Source organism: Poecilia formosa, unplaced genomic scaffold (genome assembly GCF_000485575.1).
Source record: "Poecilia formosa unplaced genomic scaffold, Poecilia_formosa-5.1.2 Scaffold112, whole genome shotgun sequence".
In the NCBI taxonomy this organism is placed as follows: Eukaryota; Metazoa; Chordata; class Actinopteri; order Cyprinodontiformes; family Poeciliidae; genus Poecilia; species Poecilia formosa.
In genome coordinates, this window is record NW_006800051.1 from 1947712 (window position 1) to 1954983 (window position 7272).

General features: G+C 44.1%; 1 long non-coding RNA gene across 1 annotated transcript in view; it reads left to right on the forward strand.

Moving 5' to 3' along the window:
* Positions 1-616, forward strand: part of LOC107837083 (uncharacterized) — a 7330-nt gene extending 6714 nt beyond the window's left edge. Inside the window, exon 2 of the long non-coding RNA XR_001663062.1 lies at positions 69-616. This is a non-coding gene — a long non-coding RNA (uncharacterized LOC107837083). The remainder of the gene's footprint in view (positions 1-68) is intronic.
* Positions 617-7272: the final 6656 nt, after the last annotated feature.

Genomic DNA, 7272 nt, shown 5'->3' on the forward strand with positions numbered 1-7272 from the left:
TCTGTATTCCAAACTGTATCACAGATAATCCAATGAACACGGATGGGCATAAATGTGTCTACATGAAGGTGTGTGTGGTTTCCTAGAATAAACAAAAATACAGAAAATAAGTTCAAGGTGTCCTATCATTACACCATGCTATTATACCTTCGATAAACTAAGAAGGAAACCTCTAAGTCAATATTACTAAGCAAACTTAGGCAAGTTAACTCCACAGTTAACTAATAACCATGTCTCTGCTCTACTGAGAATAGATATGCATGTTCGACACAATGCTCTACAATACACACGTAGCATATAGCTCGGACTTAGCAACAGGTGAAATAATAGCAAACAAATAAACTTCAAATCACTCATTTAGCTGCAGTAAACACTCAAATATTACAACTTACTCTACAACACACTCTTAAGGAGAACACATATCTTGTGGTCTTTCCCACGTGTTAGCACAGCGGCTCGGTTACCCAAACTTCCCCACCAGATACCAGCAACGTTGGCTACGGCAAGGTGTTGACGTCATCACTGCCCTAACTACGGTATCCCTTAAGGGACAAAAGTAACGCTGAACAGAAAACACATAATACAAAGAGTAATACTCAACACCAAACTTAAACTATATATAAGGGTCTTTTGAACATTGGTGCTAAATGTTTAGTTTACCACATAAATATTTAGCATGAAATTGTGTAATTTATAAATGAGTTAGTAACATTGTGAAAATATGGCGTGTTTTTCTTATGAAAGGCTAATTAACCCGACTTAATGCTTTTAAATGCGACTGTACCGGAACAAGCAGCAGCTCCTTAAAGCCTCTTTCCTAAAGGGTTGCTGACAGGAAGGACCGTCTCCTGCTCCGCAGGTGAACCACAGACGGTCAGTTTGTAGATGTTCATCATCTTGATAAGCTAATGAATCCAACCCTGGCAGAGCTCGGACACAGAAACAGCCTTATTGATTAAATGCTCCAAACGGAGAGTAACTCCGGCAGTAAACACTCTGTCCATTATTCATCTGCAGCTCCTGCTCTCCTCCTTCCTTTGTTTCGTTCAGCAGCCTTCCTTCCTCCTCTCATCTGTTGCCCGCCTGTCCGTGAATGTGCGCCGCTGTGAAATGTGTGTTTAGTTCCGTCATCATTCAGCAGCAGAAATCATGGCAGCCTGGCAGTTACTGCGCTGCTGGGGCAACGAGGGGCAGTTACTGCGCTGCTGGGGCAACGAGGGGCAGTTAGAGGAGCCCAGCGCTGGTTTATCCGGGGGAAGGTCCCAGAGAAGCTCCAGAGCCAACAGACTTTTACTGACATAAAGTCTCCACGGCGCAGAAGGGCCAGAGAGAAAGGAGTACATTTCTGCTTAAACTCAGACATTTTTACATTAATTTCAGAAATTTTCCAGGAAAAAAAAAAACAAAAACAACCAGAAATGTTCAAGTTTTTTCTAGAAATTTTAAGATTAATCTCAAAAACCAAGTTTACAGGAGTAGCAGTACTAAATGAAAAATTACTGAAGTAAAAGTAAAATGTGTCTTAAAATACTGGAAAGGTTTTTTTTCCAGGAAGTTACTCCAGTAAATGTAACTAGTTACTCTGGTTTTATCTGAACTTAACTCTGGGTTGAATTTCTTCCAGCAGAATGTGGATCTTTGTGTTAAAACTGTAGGTTGACCTTTGACCTCAGACAGGGGAGGAGGCGGGAGGTTCAGAGTGGATCCGCCTGCAGCTCTTTGTCAGGACATGAAGACTGAGACAGTTTCCCTCGCATGAATCAAACCAAGACGTCGGAACGTTTCTGCTTCCTGGTTCCTGCCGTCTGATCCGTTAATGAGGCCCAACGCAACCCGACTGTCCTAATCCAAGTAAAACCAGTGTTTCTGTGGGGTCAGTGGGTGATTAAAGCCTTTAGAAGAAGAAAAATATTGACTTTTTGTCCAAATTTGACTTTAATTTCTGAGAATCTGAATTGTTTAAATTGGTTTTGCGCCGTCAGATAATCTGAAATAAATTTAGGGTGGAAGTTTATTGTGGATAAAATGCAGGTTTACAAACTTAGAACAAGGAGGAAACAGTCAAGATTATTTTCATTACCCGACAACAAACTGACACAAATTAACATGTTTGGTTATTTTATTAGATTTTAACAATTAGAAAAGAACGAGAGAAAACATGAAGCTGATTGAATCGTTTGCTGCGATTCTAAGCTGAGAACGATTCGTAGTGTCTGGGTTTGGTCCTGGTCCAGATCTGGTTCTGATACTGATCCTGGTTCTGGTTCTGGTCCTGGTCCTGGTCCAGATCTGGTTCTGATCCTGATCCTGGTTCTGGTTCTGGTCCTGGTCCAGATCTGGTTCTGATACTGATCCTGGTTCTGGTTCTGGTTCTGGTCCTGGTCCAGATCTGATCCTGGTCCTGGTCCANCTGGTCCTGGTCCAGATCTGGTTCTGATACTGATCCTGGTTCTGGTTCTGGTTCTGGTCCTGGTCCAGATCTGATCCTGGTCCTGGTCCAGATCTGGTTCTGATACTGATCCTGGTTCTGGTTCTGGTCCTGGTCCAGATCTGGTTCTGATCCTGATCCTGATCCTGATCCTGGTTCTGGTTCTGGTCCTGGTCCAGATCTGGTCCTGGTCCTGGTCCAGATCTGATCCTGGTCCTGATCCTGGTCCTGGTCCTGGTCCAGATCTGGTCCTGGTCCTGGTCCAGATCTGGTCCTGGTCCAGATCTGATCCTGGTCCTGGTCCTGGTTCTGGTCCTGGTCCTGGTCCAGATCTGGTTCTGATCCTGATCCTGGTTCTGGTTCTGATCCTGGTCCTGGTCCAGATCTGGTCCTGGTCCTGATCCTGGTCCTGGTCCTGGTCCTGGTCCAGATCTGGTCCTGGTCCAGATCTGGTCCTGGTCCAGATCTGGTCCTGGTCCAGATCTGATCCTGGTCCTGGTTCTGGTTTCTCCTTCATGTTCTCCCTGATGCTTCCTGACTCTTTTCTTCTCTGACCGACTTTCCGCCTGCGGGATTATCTGGGATTATCCGTCTTCCAGCTCTTCTCTTCGGCTCTGCAGACGAATTAATCAGAACCAGCAGCAGATTCTTCTCTTCACCTTTTCCCGCCGTCTTTCTTTTGTTTTTGAGAAACAAACTGATTCTGCGTTTCAACAGAACCTGTTTCTGTTTCTGATCCAGATCAGCTGCAGCTTCTGTTTCATATTTAGTTGTTAATTCAGAACTAACTAACTAACTAACTAACTAACTAACTAACTAACTAACTAACTAACTAACTAACTAACTAACTAACTAACTCACTCTCCCTCCTGTTTCCTCTCCTGACTGACCAACACAAAGTGTTGTTTATTTTTGTCTGTAACTTTTTAAATGGCCGTCTTCAAACCAACAGAAACAACCTGCTGCATTTCCTCCAGGCTCTGTGTGTGTGTGTGTGTGTGTGTGTGTGTGTGTGTGTGTGTGTGTGTGTGTGTGTGTGTGTGTGTGTGTGTGAAGCGTGAGGCTTCCAGCTCAGAAGCATGAATATTTCAGCAGGCTGTAGTGACCCAGCACACTAATGCATAATGATATGTTGAACTGTAAGAGGATTGGCTGCGCTCCGATACACACACTGATGTCTTCTTATACATATGCACACACACACACACACAGCGTCATTCAGAGAAGCTGAGCTGGGCCCACGGTCACAGTGAACACATAAAAGGGACAAACATGACTTGTGGATTATGGGATGTAAAATGTGAATCAGCTGCTGGTTTCAGTTCCATCAGATTTTATTTGTTCATTTTAAATCCTGAGCAGGTGGAAATGAAAAGCTGCTCCAGGATTCATGTTCACATTTTAATCATTCACAAAACACTCTAATGTTTTACTGTTAAAGGACATTTATAATTGTAACACCATAGGTAATAATTGTTTATGAGCGCCGGCGTTCTGTGACTGACAGCAGGGAGAAGAAATGTTTTTACTGAAACCGTTAGCCACATTTAGCTTAGCCGGCGTTAGCTTTAAGAAAACAGGATATTTTACAATGTTTTTAATGTAATTTAGTGGTATAAAAAGGAATAAATACTTTTAAAGAGACAAGCTGTACAACCTGTACATCTGGATCCTGAACTCCTGCATGGAGATTGTAAAATAAAGATTTAAGTTTTGAATTAAATATTTAGTTTGGGACTATGACATTTATCAGGCATCAATAACATTGTGAAAATATGATTTTTATAAAGTTTTTTTCCTCTCTGAACGGCTAAATAAACCAAACTGTTGCTGCTGGTTTCCAACATCTTCTAGTGTGAATCCATTTGAAGCGCGTCTATGCTGTGGGTGTTCGGCCGTCAGGAGGATTCTGATTGGCTGGGGGAGTCATGTGACCACTTGGCTGACAGAATCATTTCATACAGACTCTGAATTACTGTGTTGTAATTAATCCAGTTGTGTAAAATCCTGAGGATCATTAATGTTCATAGAAATGTTAACAGGAGATTTTTAAAAACTCCGTTTGCACTTTGAAAATAAAAAACATTTCTAGTAAAATCCTTCTTGCAGCAGCAGAAAGAAAACGTGTTTTTCCGGCTCTGATTTTATGACGTTTAATAAAGTTTATGGCAGCAGCTGATTATTAAAATCAGCTGAAGCTCTGGAGACATTTCATTAGATCCTGTCTGACCCGGATCTGGACACAGAACCAGAACCGCTCCCCGGCTCCGTGCTGGGTCAGCCCCATTGCCCTGCGGCGGCGCGGCCTCCGGCTGTGGGAGGGGCTGAGCGTTTCCCGGTGGGAGTTTCCTGCAGGACATCTGTCTTCTGAGTGTTTGTGTGTCTCAGTTTTTCCTGCCGCTGACCTTTCCCGCTCCCTGTGACGCGGAGTCGCCGGCAGGCTGCAGGCGATGAGATGATGAGCGCAGACAGAGAGGAGTAATGAAGCTGACGGGCCTCATGAGGTGATGACAGCAGGCCGTGTGTGATGGATGACAAATGCTCAGCGTCCGTGTCTGTCAGAGTCGCCGCTCCGTCCAGATCCGCCTCTAATGAACTTTGGAGCTGACATTTTCTCTCCCACAGGATATTTTTAGGGATAAAGTCCTTTTTACACTCTGACAGAATCGTTTTTCTGCCATTTGTCGCAAATCAGCTCAGACTGAGGCTTTTAGTTTGCAGCAGATAAAAACTTATTTCTGCACAAACATCAGAAACAGTCAGCTGGCTTAACGAAAACACTTTGACCCGATCCGGACATCAACCATTCATGAATAAACCTGATCAGGAGAAATGATGATTAAAGGAAAAACTTCCAGTTTGACCAGGAGGAACAGAGGAAACAAAAATACAGCAAACGGTGCCGAATGGAGAGAAGTAGGAGAGGAAAGAGCGGAAGCCCTTAGCACCCAATAAAATACAAATAAACAACTTTTATGAGAAATACTTTACCGAAAAACACAAATAATCAAATTTTACACACATTTCCCCCCTTCAACAAAATGATCCATGAAAAAATATATTTAAAAATATTTTAACCCAGTTTAAACTATTTCACCTTATCTTTCCCCTTGGCCTTTCGGGGCTTCCGTAGATCTGGACGGTTTCAGTCCGGTTCGTTTCAGGCGTTTAAAGCTTCAACCTGAGAATTTAATCATCGTGTTGAATTTTAAATCGGACAGAAATATTCCTGACATTATCTTCAGATGTTTCTGCTCCCTGCTGAGCCGGTGACATTCCTCACATGGCTTCATCTCTGCGGAGATCCGCCTCCTCCTCCTCACCTCGCTGACCTCCATGACTGTGAACAAGAAATTTATTCTGAATCCATCAGAAAATGCAGGAAGGAGAGAAAAATCCAATCCCAGGGCGATGGGAGAGGAATTCATTGCTTGCCGGCGGGATGATGCGGCGGCCGGCCTGCCGGCGGTGGGACGAGCTGCTGTGATAACAAATGGCTCAATCTGCTGCTGTATCGCTTCACACAAAGCAGCACAATGATGATTCATGTTTGGGTCGAGGTCCGCAGGAAACACCAGGAAGATTAAAGCTGCAGGAAGAAATCCACTCCGACGTCCCTGAACGTGTTTTTAACTGGTTTCATTAAACATGAGAGGAATTAAAAAAGCAAAGGTTATTGCAGCTCCATTACCGCAGAAACGCGTCCTGGTGGGAACCGGCTGCTGCTGCTCTCTGAGCCCGGTAATAAAATTCTCCTAACAAGGCCGGTTATTGCCTTCCCGCTGCTCGCATCTCATTCCGCTCTCTGGCCTCGGACTCCTAATGGCCGCCCATCCGGAGCGCCGCTAACGAGGCGAAAGGGAGACGAAAACGAGCCGCTCCGGGTTTAAAGGTCACCTGTGACGGACGCGCCGGTCACTTCCTGGCAGACCGCCGACATTTAAACACTTTATGACTTCATAAACCACAGGAGCTCAGCTGCATTTACACCAAACACAACAAAACAGGTCAGACATGTTGGGTTTCCCACAATCCCGTCGCGTTCAAGTTCATCAACTGGAGGAAGAACGTTCCCGACACACTGTAAGAACTGAACTGTTAGCATCAGATCAACGGTCCAGTTCTCTGGAGCTGCTGGAAACGGATCAGCAGCAAAACAAAAAACATGAAATATTACCAAGTATTTTCATCTGGTTTCTAGTGCAAATGCACTTATCAATAATTCCTCAATACTGATGAATAAGTATTAGTTCCATTGGCAGATTATTTCACTTATAATGTGGGAACTAATACCTCTATCAAGATTCATTATTGACTTACAACAAACTCCTATATGCTGCTGAAAAGTTATATTTAAAGTCGTTTTGTCTTATTTCAAGTCTAATAAAATATTTACACTAGAAACTAAAAAAATACTTGGTCTGATTTACAGTTTTTGCAGTGCATCATTTTACTGTTGATCCGTTTTGGGCAGCTGGAACTGATGCTAACAGTTCAGCTGTCGCCATGCTGGGTTCTGTCCTGGTTCTGTGTTGGTTCTGGGTTGGTTCTGTCCTGGTTCTGTGTTGGTTCTGTGCTGGTTCTGTGTTGGTCCAGTGTTGGTTCTGTGTTGGTTCTGGGTTGGTTCTGTCCTGGTTCTGTGTTGGTTCTGTGCTGGTTCTGTGTTGGTCCAGTGTTGGTTCTGTGTTGGTTCTGGGTTGGTTCTGTCCTGGTTCTGTGTTGGTCCAGTGTTGGTTCTGTGCTGGTCCAGTGTTGGTTCTGTGCTGGTCCAGTGTTGGTTCCTTCCTGGTCCACTGTTGGTTCTGTGCTGGTCCAGTGTTGGTTCTGTGCTGGTCCAGTGTTGG